At 39.9% G+C, this 21,237-nt stretch overlaps 1 protein-coding gene across 6 annotated transcripts in view; it reads right to left on the bottom strand.

Annotated features, from left to right (window-relative positions):
- LOC132972835 (unconventional myosin-IXa-like) overlaps positions 1-13,237 on the bottom strand; it is a 148,519-nt gene extending 135,282 nt beyond the window's left edge. For 4 of the 6 annotated variants that reach the window (XM_061035944.1, XM_061035945.1, XM_061035948.1 and 1 more), the window contains exon 1: positions 12,891-13,237. The gene's annotated coding sequence lies outside the window, so the exon portion shown is untranslated. The remainder of the gene's footprint in view (positions 1-12,890) is intronic. The other 2 variants (XM_061035950.1, XM_061035949.1) reach the window with 2 other exon arrangements.
- Positions 13,238-21,237: the final 8,000 nt, after the last annotated feature.

Below are 21,237 nucleotides of genomic sequence, written 5' to 3'. Positions count from 1 at the left end.
GAGCGCCGGTGACGTCAACAGCGCTTTTCTGAAAAGAAATCCTCTAATGAGGATCCTAATAGGTAGAAATAATGTGCCTCAGTACTCCTTCATCTTTAGTACAAATCAATCTGTAGCTTATTATAAATCAGGTTGCTATTTATTCAGTCAATATAAAATCATAGGGGGAAAATATGCAACTTTTATTCGACCAGTTGGTATTCAATTTTAAATATTCAACAAAAAAGAAGTCAACAAACTCTCATATTCGAGAGGCTTTAATAGGATGAAATAATAAATGACACAATGAAGAGGAAAAGCCCAAAATGATTTTAACACAGCCCGACAATCCAGACATCATCCTCTAATGACGATGCTAAAGACTAAAGGAAGATGACAACTGTTTGATGTGACATACGACTTCATGATCAGCAGCCGACTCTCATTTTCATGACTCCTCTGATGTCACTTCCTACACAACCACATCCAATGAGGCCTACCACATAGTATGAGATCCTATGACAGAGAGGTTTTATAAACTTTAGTCAAATTAGAGTCCACTCTTTCATCTGGAGAAATTGAAACAAAGTTCAGTATCTTGCTTCCAGTCGTCCAAATAAACATCTCACACATCGTCTTCTTCACAGGACAGACACAAAACCGACAACGAGACGCAACAATAGACATCTCTGATATCCGGACCTGCAGTGTCCGTTCTACAATTCTACAATTCACTTAGCAGACGCTTTTATCCAAAGCGACGTACATCAGAGAATAAGTACAACACTACTCGTCTACTCGTCGTGTGACTTTGAGCCAGTGATCCGCCTCCTTCCACCTGCTAAATCTGTATTGTAGCGTCCCAGTTTAGACTTCTGCACCAAAGTAGGACAGACTGCAGGACGGAGCAACTTTCAGACAACCTTGATAGAATGACGAAGCTCTTAGAGATGGAAGAACACAGACAGAGGCCAAAAGAAAGGGAACCAAAAGGAAATTCAACTTCAACATTTACGACCAATTCATTAACAGAAGGTTTCAAACTAGACAAAAAGTAGATAGAAAATCAAAGTTTAAGGATCATCCATGTAAATGTCACATTTTCTGGAGCAGATGTTTTTGTTTTCAGTTTTCTGTGACACATGTTCACAGAGAAAAGCAACAAATCTTTAAAACTACTGAGCTGCAACATAATGTTTGGCATTTTTTTCTAGAAAACAGTGACAAACAATAAGCTGATTATTAAAAAAAGGATTTGATTTTATGTTATTTTACTTAGTTAGTGGTACATTTAAAAAAAATTCAGCCCTTGCTGAAATTAAGAATGTAAAGGACAACCAAATGTATGACTACATACAGAAAATATCAACATAAAAAAATTATTTCACTGAGACATGACTAAGCTTAAAAGGCTTGAAAACAACAACAAGGGGTTAGTGCCCCATGTACGGACGCTGTAGTCCTCCAAGCAGGAGGAATCCGACCTGTGGCTCCATTCCTGCATGTCATCCCCTACTCGCCCTCTCCCTGATTTCAGACTCTATCCACTGTCCTTTCCGTACAATAACGGCATAAAAAGCCCAAAAATAAATCTTGGGGGAAAAAAAGAATTGATGTTTGATCCACAGCTGCACCTACAAAATGAACAATGTAGTGTAGTAGACGACTTTGGAACAAGAGGACAGCGAAGAGATCAGACTTCATTTGGTGCTTCATCAAACTGAAAGCCACACCCAAGTCCTCTGGTCTCAGACGGCTTTGTTCTGCTTTGGCCAACACTGTCTCTGACTCTGTCACACACACACACGCAAAACACACACTGCCAACAGCATATTGCAACAAATCAGCGACAGACAGTGGGTCACACGCTCGTCCTGCTAGCCTGTCGTATTGTGCATGTATTTAAATTCCTCTGGCGTGTGTGTCGGCTGCCAGCGCTCTCCAGCAGGGCGTCATTTTGGCTCCAAACCCACAGCCGGTCCGCTGTGACTGAAACCAGACGCTGCTTGCACAAACTAACTGACAGCTCAGACGGCACAAATATGAAACAAGCACTTATTAAAGACTGTAATTCAGCTTTAAGAGGGATATGACACAAGCACTGGGAAACGCAGCCTCCTGAATCTGCAGCACGCCGTCAGAAACGTTTAAGATCTGCACCACAGACTGAGACTGAGATGTGACATTATCGGCTGCCTCTGAAACCCAAAATGACACGTTGCTAATTGCAGAGGGCATTAGTTTTTTCTTACTACTGATTTACCCTCTCAGGCGTTTTTTTCACCAGCGGAGTCTGGCTGGCTTTAGAGGAGAGTGGCTGACTGAGCCTAGATCTGTCAATCTGAGCGGCAGCCCCATCAATCTGCTGGTTACACGGAGAGACCAGCAATGCATGTGTCAGCAGCAGCAGCAGCAGCAGCACAGAGCTAAATAAAACAGACTGAGAGCTAATATTGACCACCTGCATTCACTGAAGCGCTGTAAGTGGAAGGTCAAGGCCAAGCAGCAAACTCCAAGAACACAAGTCAAAACTGGAGTGTCAAAACCTGCAGTTCCTCAAATGACCACTTGAGGCTGATTCCAAAAGCGAGTCGATCCCATTAGCTTTTTACATATTTTTTACATTTCTAAATTTACAGCAGAATTAAACATGTTTATAGATTTGTAAAAAAAACAAAAAAACATTTCTTGTCTCAAATACTTATTTCTACATTAGTGGATTTAAATGATGCCTGATTAGAGGTGTGGTTGACTTAAGTGACCATAAAGAGCTGCTAGCTGTCTGCTCGGTGTGGCTGATAATCCCTTTGCTGTGTTAATGTTGTTGGTAGCTTTTGTGGATTTTGCATTAAATATACACTATATGCAGCTTATTGTACAAGGAGGCCATGAAGGTTTAGTAAGAGTGAATATACACCGTTATCCTTTTTAGTTTTTAGCGCTTATTAGCATGCATCAGATATGTGCTTAATTTATGAGTTTAGTTTTTCATCATTGACATATGAGACATGGGAGTCAGGATTGCTGGCTTTACCCCGCAGAGTTGACGATGGGCCGGGGGCCGAAGTAATTTTTTACTGCTCTCACATGATGCTCGCTCTTGAGAGGGAGCTGCTAGCGTACGAGAGGTCAGTGTACTACACATGCCGTTTTAGGTCCTTTAGTCTGATAAACAAACAACTACTGTCAACTCCCAACCCAGACAGAACCTGCAAATGAATGAGCGTTGGACAGAAGAACTGTATAACTTTGATAACTTGGTATTTGCTCACTCATTGCTGCTCTCCAGAATGACCACCTTGCACAAATATGTTCACTTCTAGCTCAAGAAAACAAACAAGGAGACAACCATTATACAGAACTCAAAGTTTATAAATGGTAGTTTATTAACCAATGGGAGACGTGGCTACTTTCTTATAATGATTGATCAATACACAAGCAAGCTATTGGGCTTGTCTCTAATCTTTGTCCATCATAATACAATCATGAAGAGCTTTAGAGCTATTTGGTTCCTCAGACATTACCACAATGTCTCCAAGCTTCAGTCCTCTAGTGCTTAAAACAGAATACAAATCTTTCCAAAAAAGAGTTGGCAATCAAAGTGATTGCAGTGTTTCCCCTACCATTACATTAGGGGGTGTTTTTAATCGTACCTCTAGAGTAATTCCATTTAATGGCCTCTGTCTTTAGACTTCTAAGCGCACGGTCACCTTGCAGCCTTTTTTGGGATTCAAGGAAGTGATCAAAGACACTTCAGCAGGCAGATGACTGTCAGCTTAAAGCTCGGACAGGGGTCATGTGGATCATGTGGATGGGCTCTCTGAACACTAAACCACCCAGAAGTCGACAAGGAGAGGGAGATAAAAACAGAAAGACTCAAAGGGAGATCCAGTTTCTTAGAGCTTTCATCTTCTTTCTGTCCTTTTTGTTATCATTCCTAAAAAGGTATGACAACAAAAAAGGGGCTCACCAAGGTAATTGCTTAAACCTGGAAACATGGCAACATTACAATTAAAACGTCAAATGATATTAAACAAAACACTGTGTGATGTTGAGTAACTTGGAACAGAAGTAGTTGTATGCTACATTTATGACCCAATGTCTTACAAATATATCCTCAACGGACTGATTTGTTCAGCTGCATTCTCCATGAAGTAACCTTCAGATTAAGGTATTTATGATCATCTTGGATAATCTAGCTCAACTGTTAGAGTTAATTTATTTCGGCTGATTGACTGACTGCACCTCAAGTCAAGCTCAGTTACAGCTTTACAGCCATTTCACTGGACTGCTGTCCTTCTCCCAGTTTACAAGCACTAAGAACTAAATTGGTTCTTTGACAGAAGTCTGACTCTGCAAAGGTAGGTGGCGATATACCCCTTTTCAGCTTCTTACTACTGGACCTTCATCCTGTTGACTTATTACTTCTTATTTAGTCCTTAAAGAAATAAAAACGCAAGATTTTTATGTCAGAAAACAACATTATCTGTTAATTTTTTTTGTGTTGTGTTGAATTTTTAAATCTGTGTGAAACCTTGATGTTTTTAGTTACAGTAGGAATGATTAGTGGAGCCAGTAATTGTAAATAAATGTTATTTGTACATGTGTGTGTTTACACACTTCATGCCATCCCCAGATGAGTCAGCTGGGCCACCCCGGTGAAAAACTCTGGACGAGCCCCTGCATGTAGCCAAATCAAAAATCAGTTAATGCAGGTCTTATTTTCAAAGTCTTACACAATATAAAGACAACAAGTATATGTATTACTACACCAAACGGCCCACTGCAGAAACCCAAAGTGGTGAACAGAGAACACTAACTGGATGTTCAAGATGCTGCTTGAGTCCAGGTCAACATCTGCACAAAATCTTAGTAACTGCTGTACTTCTTTGAGTACCACAGAATGTCTGAGAAATGATGTACACAACTATAAACTCCAGAGCCACATTTCCTCAACATTTCACAGATACACTTCATACATAAGTGAGTAGTGGCTTAGAAAAAGCTAGAAGCACAGCTCTAATCTGCAGTGAGCCTGTTGGCTGTTTGATTTAAAGGGAATCCCTCAACATGTATTAATGCCTGCACTCCCTCTCCTAATCATTCCTGTCATACTCTCTCTTCCAGTCACTCTGTCTGTGATCAGCCAAGCAGGACGGAGAGGAGCGTTGCGGGTGGTGCTGCTGGCTGCTCTTTGCCTCGGGCCATGCCAGGGGACTGATCTGTGCCCGCACCAGCTGCTGCCTGCTGCAGGACACACCATCAAGTACTGCAACTCTTCCATGTCACAGAAAACTTCCACAACAAAACAAAGCAATGTGCATTTTTTTGCATAATGAGAAATCATTTCTTCACAGGGTATTTATGCCGTAAGCTGCAGCAGCTTTTTAGTGCAAGGTTCAATGAATAATACAAAAAGATGTGAGACCCGATAATAGATGCTAGAAATTCACAGGGCCGCCCGGCTTTGAACAGCTGGAAGAATAACAAACAGCACATCCCCGCTAAGAACCGAGCCATGTAGGAATCAAAAGGACTTCTGCTATCATGCAAACAATCTGACACATATTATCCTACAGCAGCGTCTTTGAAGGAGGTGATAAAAAAAAAGGTGCAATTGATATTAATATTGTGGGACAGCTGCAAAAGAGAGAGGTAGGTTTTCTAGCTGCCTTTTCTTGTTCTGCGCATTTTTCTTTTTCCTTTACAAATATGTTGAACCAAACAAGAGGAATGTGTTCGTGAATTAACCTGCAAACGGTTGAGTTCTTTAAAAAGAGCAAACAAACGTTTCTGCATGAGATTATATCCGAGCATTAACACTGCAAATCACTTTCAGCCATCATGTCACAGAGGAGTGTCGCAGAGGTTAGCAGTGGTGTTCGTCTGTCAGCAGTCACAGCAGAAGTGTTTCAGCAGTCACACTTCCACTGATTGATGTAACTGAACGTGTGAGATTCAGGAAGTATGCAGGACCCGTTTCAGATGTTAAAATTATGATTTTTTTTTTGTAATGCATGCATGTGTGCACGTAAGTCTGTGTCTTATGAGCAGTTGAAGGCATATCAAATCAAAATGAAGCTGAAAACTGTTGCCAAAACACACAAGCAACATCCATAAAAAGACACAGAAAAGGGATGGTTATATATTGCATATCTGGGGCAGTGATGTTGTTTGTGGGGTTTAAATTTCTTATTCATGAAGTGAACTTATCAAAACATATATAACGCAAAGTAACATGACATGCCAAGCTACTTCCTCTGCGGCTACTGCGGAGTTAAAGGATCATGCTGAAGTTATTTTATGTTTTATTCATTGAGGTTAAAAAAAAAAAAATCCCAAAACAGCTGCTCAGTACTTTCTGACTTACAATTTCTGTAGCCCTTAGCTTCTGTCCCAGTGTCCTTATAAGGAATGTATTCTTTAAAATCAAGCCAGGAACATACAGTATATGTTTGTTTTTTAAGAAGGCTGAGTTATTTATAGCTAATGAGGTTCTTCAGTCTTAAGCAAATTGGAGTAAATTAGTGTATGTGTTGGGGACTACTTTCAGCTGCGGATGTATACACATTTGGTTGGATGATGAATTTCTCATTAAGTCAAAATAAACTGTAAAACCTGTGTTTATTGTAATGAAGCAGCGTATAACTGTTTGCCTCATGTGTGGGTTTCAATATATTTTTTCATAATAATGGAGCTTAACGGCACAGAAGATCAGGATACACAAGGCTTTAAAAGTCACAATAAGTAATTGTTGATGTTATTTTTCATTCATAAAACTATTGCCAGATGTATCTCGGTCATAACAGGATTTTGAGATCTTAATTATTTTCAGTGATTGTCCAACAAAAAAAAAAATAAAGCAAATAAAACGTATCATTTTGCACTGACGTATGACCAAAACACACACATACAAAAAAAACAGGAAGAGCTGCTAATTACAAAAACAACCATGGCCTCGATTGTCTAAAATGCATTGCAGCCCCATGACGGGCTGTTTCTATTTTAGGCATATGAGGCTTTTTTTCTTCTCTCACTCCACAACACTTCACCAAAAACGACACTTAAAAACTCCCACAACTCAACGCAGCCAGGCCATGCTCAGCCAGAGGGAGACGTTGAAATCAGTAACTATTGTTAAAGAAGTTACAGGGAGGAGGACAATGACTTGTAAAGTCAATTGTGATACTCCTATCATGCAGCTAACATGCTGGTGTCTAATATGTCAACATGGATTGTAACAAAGGGTTAATTTCTCCTGATTCAAAATCAAACAGCCTCTTTTATCCTGCCAATGGTTTATATAACTAAAAAACTTCCTTGACAAAAAAATAAAATGGGATGCACTGATCTGACTGTTTCTGTCCTCAGACTTAGATCTGTTGTTGGGTATCAGCCAAATCCAGAAAATTATGGCCAAACCCGTATTTAATGATAGTCTCTATGCTTCAGGCGTAGGGATTATTCTTTTATGTCTGATGCTACATCGTACTTGACCTAAAAATTACATTCCTTACTTTCAAAATACAAAAAGTTACACTCTTTAGATACTGCAAGAAGCAGGACAGGACAAGCTAACATTTTAGCTCCATTAGCACATGAACTATGAATATATGTCTGCAGATATGTGGACTCACAGAGAGTACACCTGCATGATGTTAGAAAACGATGCAATGTGCGATTACATTGTTCAATATTATGATAAAAATATGAAGTGTGATAAATAAACAACATGTTGAGAAGCGTGTTTAAGCTGTAACGCACTGATTCTACTTCTGTCTCCACACCTGTGTTTGCAACATGTCCCTCCTGAATCTAAAATAATCCAAATAGCGGGTTTTACCACTTAATTATAACATCAAGTAATCTGAGGATAACTTCAGCTCCATCGGACTGCATCAAAGTGGTGTGAAAGAATGGCTGTTATACCCAGGGTAAAAATAAATGCATGCTGAGTGAGAAAGCATTGCTTGTTGAAAATGCAAATTTGTCTGGGTCAAATGCTCATTTTTGCAATACAGGGATGAAACTTCAATTTATTGTGCAGCTCTAACGGAGAGAGGGCGATATTGAACAGGGCCGTGATCCCTCACCCATTTAGCGAGAACCAGCCTTGAAGTCAGCCATGCTGTGTGGAGAGGTTGGGATTAGGCATTATTAATCATGATAGAATTGAACCACAGAGACCCGCCCATGATCGCCCCCATTGTCACGGCATGTGATCCAGCTATGAGAGTCAGGATCAGGCAGATATATGGATCAGTGCATTTAAAAAAAAAAAACAGAAATGGATTTACAGAAAAAAATATCTGTATGGATATCATCAAACTGTAAATTTCTCTGACAAAGGCAAGTTACAACAATTGAAACCGGACACCTTCACTGTAGTATCTTCTCTCCAGTTCTCTTGGCTGTGTCAGGACAAAGACACGTGCTATTTAAGATGCCTAACACACACACACACACACACACGCACACGCACACACACGCACACCACCAGCTCACCACTATTGTGGAAGTCTCTATAAATACACCTGGTTAGAGATGCTTTTAGACTGACATGGTATGTGAAACATTGACCTCATACTGGTATTGTTTTACATCATGCCTTGAGCGTTGCAGCCGCAGATCGGATCACGATCTGACTGCTCGAGCGGGGATGCTGGGATCCAGTGACACCAGCCTAACAAAACAAAACTGTTGTTCTTCATCAATTCAGGAAGAACAACAAGACAAATGCAGGTCAGTGGGCTTGTAGCCTGAAATGTTGTTGGGAATTTACAGTAGATTTAAATCTGCTGATGAGCTTAACTCTATGATCTAATACAGACATCATCAGCAGAGCTCGTAGATTATGGTACATCTGTAGGGAAAATGATTGGATATAGTTATAAGGCTATATATGACAGTTGTTCTTACAGTAGAAAAATAAAAAGGAGGTCAGCTGAGTTAAACAATGCAATATCTTACATGCAGTTTAATGTCATGTCCACAATTTTCTCTGTCAGGGACAAATTAATAATCCTCAAAAGTCGTCTAATTTAAACTAATAAATAAACGTTTTCTACGTTAATTATAAATTCTATGATATACATCTAACGCAGATAAGTTGGGAGGGAATTGTTGTTATGTATAGGTTCTGTTTCTAGTGACATATTGGAAAATGTTCTTATGTGGCAAGACACAATTCACTTAACTTTAATTTCAAGTCTATGTTTCATTGCAGTGGACAAAAATTGTGATCTTGGACACAAAAACTCCCCAGTGTCTTGAGACAAAAACACAATCATGAACATTTAACTGCAACCATGATTTTTTTTTCTTAACCTAAACCAAAGCACTTTTGATGCCTAAACCTGACCACATACAGCCGTTTGCATAAAGTGACCCAGGACTCTATTGTTTGTACACCCACCATCCAAACCAGTGTATTGGCTCCAGTGTGTCACATGAGTGTAGCCAGCAATTATATTTGTCATCACAACATAATTGGGAAAACAATTTAGTGCCATATAAACATAATTTCTAGGTGACAGGCTACTGCAACTGAGGCTGCTATTACAGCTTACAAGTCTGACTAAGTTCAAACAAACTCATTGTGTTAAGCATAAAGGATGTCAGTCAAAATCTGGAGTGCACTAAACAACCACCACCCCGGCAAACAAGATTTCACAATAGATTAGCATGAAGAAGTAAGCTATCTTTTTATTTGTGTAGCATCACTTTGCAACCTTTGTCTCTGTGAGAGATGAGAATTTATACAATCAAAGAAAAGTAGTTGAAACAGCTGCATATTCATTTCCTTTTGATGAGAATTCCCTCGCAGAATGGCCTACAGTAGAGCTTACTTGTAGAAAATGCCTTTTTTTAGTGTTCTGCTAATACAGTAATCTAGCTAGTACAAAACACGTCTTTTCTAGCTCTCATGCCAGCTAGTAGCCTACAGCTAGGGATGCTAATAGTAGAAAACACATTTTTCTAGAATATCCTTTTTAGTACAGCTTTGTAAACAAGCGAGATAAAAAAAAAAGCTTCCTATCCTTCAAGAGACGCTCACTAGGAACAAAACTATTTTCTAGGATTGGCTAGATACCATTTGGAAATCTAGCTATAACAACAAGCTTAGAAGAAGACTCCCTCATAGCACTCATTACAGCTTGTTAGTGTAGACAAGGATGTTAACTAATAGGGAAAAAAACACATCTTCCATAGAATTAATTAGCCTGTACGCCTTTGAAAGCTGGCTACAGCCAGATAATTTAATAGAGGAAAACACCTCTTTATCACTGGTAGCCTCCTGCTAGGAAAGCTAACAGCTAGGTAAGCGGCTAGAAAATCTATTTTAGCAGTCTGTAGTAGCCTATAGCTTGGAAAACAAGCTAGTACCCATGGGAGCTGACTAGTATATTAGATTATAGTCCTTTCCCACCATCCTTTTTGTCTTGATCCAGTTTTTGAAAATGAAACTCCAGCATGATAGCAACAAAGAGAATAATGTCTTAAACCTTGATATCTGTCACAACAAGGTACCAAAGCAGATCTTCTTCAGTGAAATCACAGCAATGGATACAAGTTCTGGCTTTGAATAAGTATCAACTACTCAAGACTGAAATTATTTTTACACCATTGTAAGCATTTAAGCACGAGTCTCCCATATCTGGGAGACGGATGATAATTATTTTCTTTCTGGATAAAGTTGAAGTTTATTCACCACAGGGGAGTCAGTGATGCTAATGGGCCAAATGTATTAGTTTTGTCATAAGTGTCTAGAAAAACTGCTCTAGAATGGGCTTAGATTCTACATTTTCCTTCTGCCTTGATGTCTTCATCTGTCAAAGGTCTAAAAACAAAGTCTTTCTGAGAAGCTCTCAAGCTGCTCCGCTGCGTTCACCACAAGTGCATTCGCTGGGCAGCTGGAGCTGTCAAAGCAATGTTTTCAGGCCTGCTCTCAAGAGCTTTGCCACTTACGTAATAAGCTGAATGAAATGTTAATGTCAGCAAAGTTGACAATGCAATGAGGGATTTCTCTTGACTTCAGCAGCAGCAGTGGGGGGGGGGGGGGGGGGGGGGGGGTTGGGCGACAGGTCGACTGCTGATCCACAGGAGGTGAGCACAACTCATTGTTCTGTCTTAAAAATAATGCACCTGTAATTGCTTTATAGCTTTTTATGAAAAGTGCCACAGGCTGGACAGGTCACATGATGCAGCCATGGCTCCTCAGTGCTGTTGCTAAACACTTCAGAGCCGGAGATGAAGGAGGTGCAGGAGGGTGGGTCACCTCTTGAAGTTGTTGGACTCGTGGACACAGACCTTGGGGGCACTGCTGGTCTGGTCTGGTCTGTCTGAGGTGAAGCAGGCCTGTTTTAACTTGTTAACAAGCTTGAATCAACCTCATTTTTCAGCTCCAACAGAAGCCTGGTTAACAACCCTACATTGCTTGTTGCTGGTTTGTGGATTTAAACTGGGTGATGATGTCAGATTTACAATAAGGAATGAAAGAACATATGCAGATTAGACACACTGCATAATTCAAGTTAACATGGTTTAACTGTGATTACCAATTTCAATTTCAGACTATTTCTCGACTCTGGAGACAACTGACCATTACTGTCATTTTCATTCATCTGTGAAACTGTATGTGTTTTTACAATTGAGATCCTATGCTCCATAACATGAGAAAAATAAAACATGGATTGCTTTCTTGTCAGACAAATGGAAAAAAATCCCAATATGTCAAGTGCTAAGTCATCTGCAGAGAAATGTGACAAATCTTCACATTTGACAATCTGTTATCAGCTGTTTTCTTGGCTGAGTTTGCATTTGAAACTATTTTACTTCAGTGGTTTGGTACCATGTTAAAATGCAAAGACTTGCATCTAAAAAATTGATAATGTAAAGCGCAATTAATCACCCTGGGCTATAGTTTAACTCCAATAATCCACTTTTTCATCCACAAACTCAGTCCATTTATTCATTGTGTGGTTTGTTTTGTCTGTGGCTGCTTGTTGTGATCAACAGGAGATCCCACAGTAACATGCACACCCTTCATAGAACTACACTCACAATCGTCCACTGCGAAAAGCGCCACTGTAAAGCCAGACAGCAGCAGAACATCCTGTGACCAGCTGTGTAAAAAAAAGAGCCCCATGTCTGCCCCACCAGGCAGCATCAGAGTGATGTAAGCAGCCTCAACGCCTCACTCATGACGAAAAATGCCACAGCCGTCCGTCACAACCCTAAAACAACGTACAGCAGTGTCGATTTATGACTCAAAAAACTAAAACCCTGCAGCTTTTACACCACCATATAGAGCTCCAACCTTCCTCTGCGACAGTAAACCCAACCATCGCCGCTGTGGATGCGTCTCATCCATTTAGTGCGTCACGTTTATTACTGCTTCTGCTACACTGTCCCACACGCAAACACACGCACACGCACACACACTCGCGCACGCTACAGCCCAGATGTGGCGTCCAGCACACATAGGCATCATCTGTAACTGCACATTTTCGCATTATGTAAGAAAACAGCGTGACATTTATCAGAGGAGGCGGCAGCAGCAGCAGTGTCGGTGGTGGTGGAGGCGATGGAGGGGAGAGAGGTGAGGAAGGAGAGGGGAGGGGAGGGGAGTGAAGGGGGGCCTGGGAGCCTTCAAGCCTGGAGCCCTGTGTGCGTTCAGGGATGCTGGAGGGTATTTTAGACCATGTCGATCTAGTTCTGTCACAATATACCATGTTGCGTGGTCTGATGTTGAATTTGAATGGAGAGCAGGAGACTGCAGCTGATGTTAATTTGACAGACAGCGAGCAACCCGCAACACGGAGGTTTGACATTCACTCCGAGCTCTGTCTGTGTGTTCACTGACAGCTAAACTACAATGTTGACCTAACGTGTGGAAAAATGGGGCTTACCTCCTTCTCTGTGCCTTCAGTGTGCTGCTCCGTAAACCTCCCCGCTATAAACCCTCCTTTCTGAAGAGGAAGAGCAGGCAACGCCGTGCAGCTCCTGTCCACAAAACTCCGGCTGGTTTTACCGCAGGGAAACGCTGTCGTGCGTAACAGTCCGCACCACGTATCCCGCCGCTAAAATCTCCAAATGTGCAGCAAAATACGATCCACTTTCCTTTCTGTGTTCTGTCGTAGTCCTGAGAGCTTCTGTTTTAAGTCCTCCTGTCACATCTCCTTCCTCCCACAGCTCCTATCTGCTCTGCTGTGCTCGCTCTCCTTTTTCTCCTCGTCTGCCACTCGTACCGCGCGTGCACTCGCATTGCGCGTCAACGAGGGGCCGTAGTAGGGTGGGATCTATATGGCAGTGATATAGGTGGGTGGGATGATGGGAGGACCCTCCTGTGAAATGATATTATTAATTATTTTCCTGTGAAGATCTGGCAGTTGAGTAACGTTTTGATTTGTGTTTTTTTTTTTTTTTTTTTTACAGAATGAACGTTTGGTTTACAGGCAGTGTCATTTAGGCACATGACACTAGTGTGGGGTGTGGCCAAAAAACGTGGACACCCCTTACTCAACACACACACACACACACACACACACACACACACACACACATATACACACACAAACACACATGCACACACAAACACACACACACACACACACACTCACTCACTCACTGAAAGATGCATCGGTAAAACTGAAACACTTTGTTCCTCTAATTTAAATGTATATTCAGCGTGTAAATGTGAGAACAAATGGGGAACTAAGGGAACCTTTTTCACAAGTGAATGCTATTTTATCTCCAACACCATTTTTGTTCAAATAAATATTTGATTTTGGCTCTCAAAGTTATTTCATGAATAGGAATACATAAACATAAGTTTGAAGGAAAATAGCAAAACTTGGGCAAAGAGGCTACTATACCTAGATATGTCTCAATGTTTTCCTTATCCATTTAGTCCATGTGTTTATTTTTTAATGTTAATCAGTGTGGAGTAGCTAGAGAATACAGGATGTCTCGTACAATTGTCTGAGTTGGGTGGGGCGGCTGTGGCTCAGTTGGTAGAGTCGGTTGTCTCTCAACTGGAAGGCTCGATCCTCAGCTCCTGCAGCCACATGTCCGATGTGTACTTGGGCAAGACACTTAACCCCAAATTGCCCTGGCTGCTTCGTCGTGTGTACGAATGGGTTTATTTAATACTGATGGACACTTTACATAGCAAACTCTGCCATCAGTTTGTGGATGGGTAGCTGTGACCTTTGTTGTAAAAACGCTTTGAGTAGACTAGACTAGAAAAGAGCTATACGAGTTCAAGTCCATTTACCATTTAGTTCTGTCTGGGCAGAAGACAGGTCAGAAGACTATGACAACCATTGACAGGTTGAAACTAATGTAAGACTTTCAGACATTCATGAGGACAAAGTTGTGACCATTTTGCGTCGAGTATCTCTTTGGGATGAGGGACAAATGTTTGTGAACATGTTGCGTTGTACTGTGATGGCTTAAATGGTTATACAGAACTCCAAACAGCACAAAATGTCCTTAATGTGGAATAAACTATTACTGTTGTTAAAGGTCGTAACCAAGAGATGTAATTAAGTTCAAACTGACTTATATGATTGCAGGAAGGTTTGATTTCACTCAGGACTTGTTCTGTTACATCTCTTACACCCCTGATGTTTTTATAGAGGAAAGTTGAAGATATCTTCAAGAGATTGGCTGCAGCCACAACTTTGGTCCATTTGACAGAATGCCAACAGCTACAGTCGTGAAATTTAGAACAGACCCCTGACCCCTGAGTGAAACATTTTGACAACTATGCAGAGGATTGCTGTGAATTTTGGGGTCAGTATTCATGGACGACAGAGATATTTTCAGATCTTCAGACTTTTCCTACGCCTGCCAAAAAAAAAAAAATCTATCAGCTTCACTGATTGGTACCAAATTTTGTTTAGACATTTACATATGATCCCCAGAGAATGAATGATAATATCTTAGGAGATCCTCTGACTCTAATGTGACTCTAACTCTGTTTGATCAAAGAGAAAAACATTTCTACAACTACGTGAAGAATTGTCATGAAACATTTGTATTCATTCACATGTGTATCAAACTTCTCCTCTAAGAGGTCTATCAGGTTAAGCGTGCACAGTACTTTGATTGTTGAATACCTTCATAAATAAGCCTTAGCTCCACTTTGTTTCATCCCTAATGCTTTTAAGCTTAACTAAGATGGTGAACATGGTAACATCATACCTGATAAGCATTTTCATTGAGGCATATCAGCATGCTAATCTCATAATTAACCTCAGAACACAATTGGTCTTATGAGCTCCATCTGCTAGCATGCCTATAAACTCCACTGACTTAGACACTATTTAGAGAATAGATTGATGAATGCCCTGGTTTTTCCAATATAAGTGAGCTCTGATATGAATAAAGACAAGTAATTCTGATACAGACTTTTCATTTACATATGAACAGTGATGGACAGGTGTACACATTTGAAAGCATTCAATCTCTCTCTCTCTCTCTCTCTCTCTCTCTCTCTCTCTCGCTCGCTCTCTCTCTCTCTCTCTGTGTGTGTCTCTCTCTCTGTCTCTCGAGCTCGCCCCTCTTGCTCCCTGTTTGCTCTGGATTTTTGTATGAGGTATTTTTTATTTTCTTACCAGTGTTTTTAGGGTTGGATTGTTAACTTTATCTTTGCATCATTTATGTTATTGTTTTGTTTTTATGTCAGTGTGATGGCACCAGGAAATGTTTTCTTCAAATGTGTCTAAATAATCCCATCAATGATGGGCCGTGTTGTGGGGGCAAAAACGAAAATAAAGATTCATTCATACATACTCTTGCTGTTACTGTTACAAGCAGTGTTTTCATTTATCAGTTACAAAAAACAATATAATTATGTTTCAAGTGTTCAGTTTTAGTTTGTATTTCTTAAAATATGTGTACATTTGGGGATGTGCTCTCTCGTGGGTATTTACTGTGAATGTATATTTCGGTAGAAAAGGAGTGAGTGGGCTGTGAATCTGTTACTTGATGATATAAGTGAGTAACAGGTTCTTCCCGCTTTGAGACGTGTGTTGACAGCCAGGTCCCTCTGAGTCAATACTCGTCTCACACACCGCACCTCCTTGTCAAAATAGATCTGCCAGTTGAAAGGTCAGTGCCGTTTCATTTTTGTTATCACCTTGGGGGTGTTGGGTGAAATTCATCTCTTTTTGGAGTGCAGAAAAATAACACACACAGTGAATCTTTAGTAAATCTAATTACAGAAGATTTAGCAGATCTCAGATAAGATGCTCCAGGGCTGATTTCTCTTGACAGACAATACCTCTGCTCTGCTGGAGATTGACACTGTGTATCTTCAAGTGTGTGTGACGAGAGACACAGATAGCAGTAACTCTTGTGGCGAGTTTTAAAACATCCCACCTGTTTTTCACAGGATCAGTTTCCAGCCTGGTGACATATTTACCAGCCAGATATTTTGAAAAGGAAAACCTCCCTTTCGGCCCTCAAAGCTGGAATCCAACTCCGTGTCGAGGGGCCCTCGCCTGCACATTCAGGCCAGTGTCGGTGTCCAAAATGACAGGAGCTTCACGTAAAATAACAGAGACGGTAGCTGAGGGCAGAGGGTGGGCTGATGGAGACAATGGACTGGAAAAGGTTGAAATAGTGGAGAGTGTAGCCAGAAGGGAGACATGACTCCTCTGTCAACCAGAAAACTGAGAAGGGATGAAAAACAGAGCAGCAACAAAGGGGCCTCTTGCCATTTTTGTGTGATATTTGGACATTTTCTTCTGTTAAATAAGAGCACGTGTAGAAAAAAGTTGCTGGGTTTGTTTCTCAGTACACCTGGGATAAATTTACCCTCAAACTCTAGGGCTAGCCCCAGATAAGACCCCCTGAGCATGGGGCGGCGCATGCTTACAGGTAGGTGGATATACCTACTGTTGTATTTGTCAACTAACTTGAACCCTCACTCATTCTTTTAGTGTCATCAAACGGCCAAGATGTGAGCAGCTATTAGCTTCCAAATGTCATAATTTATGTTCAGCCATGTCATTATTTCAGAAATACTCTCTGTTGTGTTTGATATTAGTTCAACTATTTATTGTATTTTATATTCTTTATCTATTTATTTTGGTAACAATGTCACTTTTCATTCATTTCTGTGTACTTTTACTCTCTGACTACTACTCTGGTTACTCTGCGTTGTAAGCTTAGACTGTATATATAGTGTTAGATATAGATACAGTGTTATATACAGTCTAATGTTGTAAGGGGTCCAAGGGCTGGATCAGGAAGGGATATAATTAAGGTCACATCCTGAGCTTATTCGGGAAAAAAAAGATTATAAAAAAATCCCCCTTTAAGGAATTGTTTAACATTTAAGGCCATACGTCTTCTTGCTTTCCTGCCAAGAGTAAGCCAAAAAGATTGATACCACACATGAGTACAGTTAATAAGAAGCTTCAGCTAGCATCCAGTTAGCTTAGTTTAGCATAAAGACAAGATTTATATCAATATACATATTTACAAAGGCACTTATAGTAACTACTTTTGTCGTTGAGTTTTAGACATGTCTCATCTCATTCCTTCAAGTTGTCTGAATCAATGTTATAGCCTGGATAATGATAGCATCTCTTTTCATAGCAACTTTTGCATTTCTTAAAATATACCCTTAGTTCAGATGAGTATTAGGTGCATGTGCGTGTTTATACATTTCAACAAAATCATTCAACCCTAAACGCACTGCAGTTTGGTCATGAATCAACATGTCATACAACATTAAACACCTTAATTCGGAAATGAACCTCTGGATTGAGAAACCTTCAAACTGCCTCACACCCACCTGCGATGAGACACTGTTTGTTACCTGTCTCATTTCCAAGAAATTATCATTTTGATAAGCCATTATTTCGACATTTAGAGCTAATTTTGTTTTGTGTCACAGTTTCCTAATTATACATACCGATGATGTCAGGCAAACATCGTGGCTCATGAAACTAAAAATAGAACCAACATGTTACGATTGGTGCAGTTATTGCCAAAAGTTTTCGTAGTAAGGTGAAAAACATTACTACAAAAAGACAAACAGATACCTTCCTGGATTTGTATCAAGAAGTATATGTTGCTTGAATAATATGCTATATGAACATTTAGCATATAGCATGTTAGAAGTGATTTTCAGCTGGATAGCTGGCTAAAAGGCTGGCGCTCAGTAAGCTAGGTTTTGGTCCAATCTTTTCTTTTAATCAAGCTATCACACGGTCATTCTGCATTTTTGCATAGACAGTCAACACGGAGAGATGATACAATAGCAATTTGTGTCTGTACAAAAAAACAGCAATTTTGGATTCAAACCCACTGTCACTGAGACAAGGACTATAGCCGCCATACGTGGGGCACACAACTTAACTGCTAGGCTATTTGGCGCCCTTTAATAATGTATTTTAATGTTTTTTTTTCAATGACTTTGTTTTATGTTTTTATTTTCTGTCCAGTATGGTTGTTGACGTCTTTCATCACTTATGTTAGCCCATTCTGTATGCTCTTGGAGCAAAGGAAAATAGGCCTAGGGGTACTCAAAGATTTTCATTGTATGGTAATGGAAACAGTCTTCATCAGGTGTGAAACTCCCAGAATCTCACCTGGGATGACACACTGTTTTCTACCTGTCTCAGTCCCAGCGATGATTCGTTCGTTGTTCCACTGTTGCAAAATAAACAGCGAGCCTTTCTTTCAGTTTCTTATTTAAGTGTCTGGTGACAACATGATTAATTAAAACCAAGAACAGAAAGAGAACCCATATAAAAATTAACTGTTTGCTGCACTGATAAGCTATACTCAATGTTGGAAAATATAACTGATGTGCTGGATATGCTAATAAGTTTGCTAGCTCACTTTGTTACTACATGTCTTATACATTTTGGAGCTCATACAGTTCTATGTTAGTAGGTATCTGAATTAAATTAAATGCACTGGTGGGGACAGTGTAAAGGTCATGTTAGCTTCGAGTCAGCTAGCTAAAAAGGCTAGTAGCCTGCCGTGTTTTTTTAGTTATGCTAGCTAGCCATGCAGTCTAAACTGCTTTGAGTAAAGAGAAAAACACACAAACTTTTTTTGATTTGTAGATCGATGCCATCCCCTATAGTGAAAGATGACTTGCCTTTACATCCGTCTATATTTCTAGCTAGGTGCTCTGTATCTTTTCTCTCTACGTTAAGTTTTATAGAAGCCAAAAAAAATCCCTTTGTAGTAAGGCTCCAGCTCTGGCAGCTAAATAATAATTGTACGACTTTAACCCACTTGACTGAAATCAAACAGTTAGATGCCAGTGGAGATTGAATAGTTCACATCAATCACTCGACAGTAATCCTGTGCGTAGCCTGGATTTGCTTTAAGAGATTACCCCTGAGAACTTTGAGAATAGATGTTTTGTTTTCACCTCCAATGTTAAAACTGACAGTGTAACGTGAGAACAATGTGAGACCTGTGTCAGAACCTTTTAAAGATAAATACGGTGAAGCAGCTATAAACTCTGTCTTCAGAAAAATCCAGGAGGGGCTGCGAGCCAGCTCCCGGACACTCCGGCCAACAAAACAAATCAAAACACAGTATACTCCTCAACTCTGAATAAACATCGCAGTGTTATGGGTTGTTTATTGAGGTGTTACAGCTGCAACTCTCTACTTCCCGCGCCAATCCTCAGAGAACAATGTGAGGATGTGATTATTTTTGATAATCTCAAGGTAAGCTGCCAGGCTGCTGCAATCCTCGTCTGTTTGTGTGTGAAAAAAAAACTCAGACCAGAAACACAGAGGTTTGTTCTACACTGATGCTTTGGCAGATTTATATCATATGATTTCTCAAATATATAAAGTTTCAAATTTGTAGAATAAATCAACAAAACTTTCATCTTTAACAAGCTCACCTCAAGAGTTTATTTAGTATCTGGGAATGTCACATTATCTTTAACAGCAGATTTACTAGGTGTCATGAAATTGTTGAAATTAATATATCCATTTGTAGTATAATATTACAGCGGGGAAAACTAAGCAGATAGGATCGCTATGTTTGTTAAAATTTGAATCACAGTTTAATATAAACTTAAAATCTCATGTGATTCAGTTGCAACTGGGTTTGAACCTAAACCTAGTTCACAAACCTCTCTGGATAAGCCAGCTGCTAAACTTTCCACATTTTTAACATCAGAGAAATAATATTTTGTTTGACTGTATATCAATCCCCCCCCCCCCCCACACACCCACACACACACACACACACACACACACACACACACACACACACACACACACACACACACACACACACACACACACACACACACACAGAGTGTGTGTGACAGGTCAGTAGTATTAACAGAGTACGTAGATATAAACCAAACAGATATGCCTAAAAGTACTACACATTCAAGGCAAGGGGGCCCTCTGGTGGTAAGAATGGTGAATTATAAAAATACACAACCTGAGAAATAACTGATAGCTTTGTCCCATAAATGACACTGGAGACTTGTGGTAGCTGGATGAAGCCTGCATGAAGTTTTGGGACTTTCTTTTAAATTGTGCTCAAAACCATAAAGCTTCTTGCAAGATAACACAGTTTGGTGTTTAAATTTACAGAAAAGCATTGACTGTGATCTCTTTTTGTTTGCTATAAAGTATAAGATGTGTAAATAGAATAGAATAGAATTACTTTTTTGATCCCAAACTGGGAAATTGTGGCGTTACAGCAGCAGGTTATCCAACACACAATATGAGTAAAAAACACAATGTTAGCAAATCTAAACACAATATAATATTAAATACAAAGTAAATAAGTACTAAAGATATCAAAAATAAGAATGTGAATATATACAAGGATTTAATTAAGCATTACTAGTCTTAAATAGGAAGATTAGATATGGAAGATTGAATGTAAATGTGCAAAAACAGAGTCGTAAATGGACAGTATTGACATGAGTTAAAGTGCATGAATGCAGACATATTATAAGCAGAAACTATACAATATAACGGCAAGTAGACAGCCAAATGAAGTGAACATGAGTGCAGGGATAATTTGTAAATGTAACATGTGCAGGACAGATTACAGTATGCAGAGACAGATATTATCATGATGACAGTTCTCTGCTCGTATGAGGTGAGCTGTTGTACAGAGTTATGGCCTTCGGTAAGAAGGATTTCTTGTATCTGTCCTTGTGACAGCGGAGTTGTATCAGTCTGTTGGAGAAGCTGCTCCGCTGTTTGTCCAGTAGGGTGTGCAGAGGGTGATTAGGAT

The sequence above is a fragment of the Labrus mixtus genome, chromosome 4 (genome assembly GCF_963584025.1).
Source record: "Labrus mixtus chromosome 4, fLabMix1.1, whole genome shotgun sequence".
NCBI classification, from domain to species: domain Eukaryota; kingdom Metazoa; phylum Chordata; class Actinopteri; order Labriformes; family Labridae; genus Labrus; species Labrus mixtus.
This window is presented reverse-complemented; position numbering and strand designations above follow the sequence as displayed.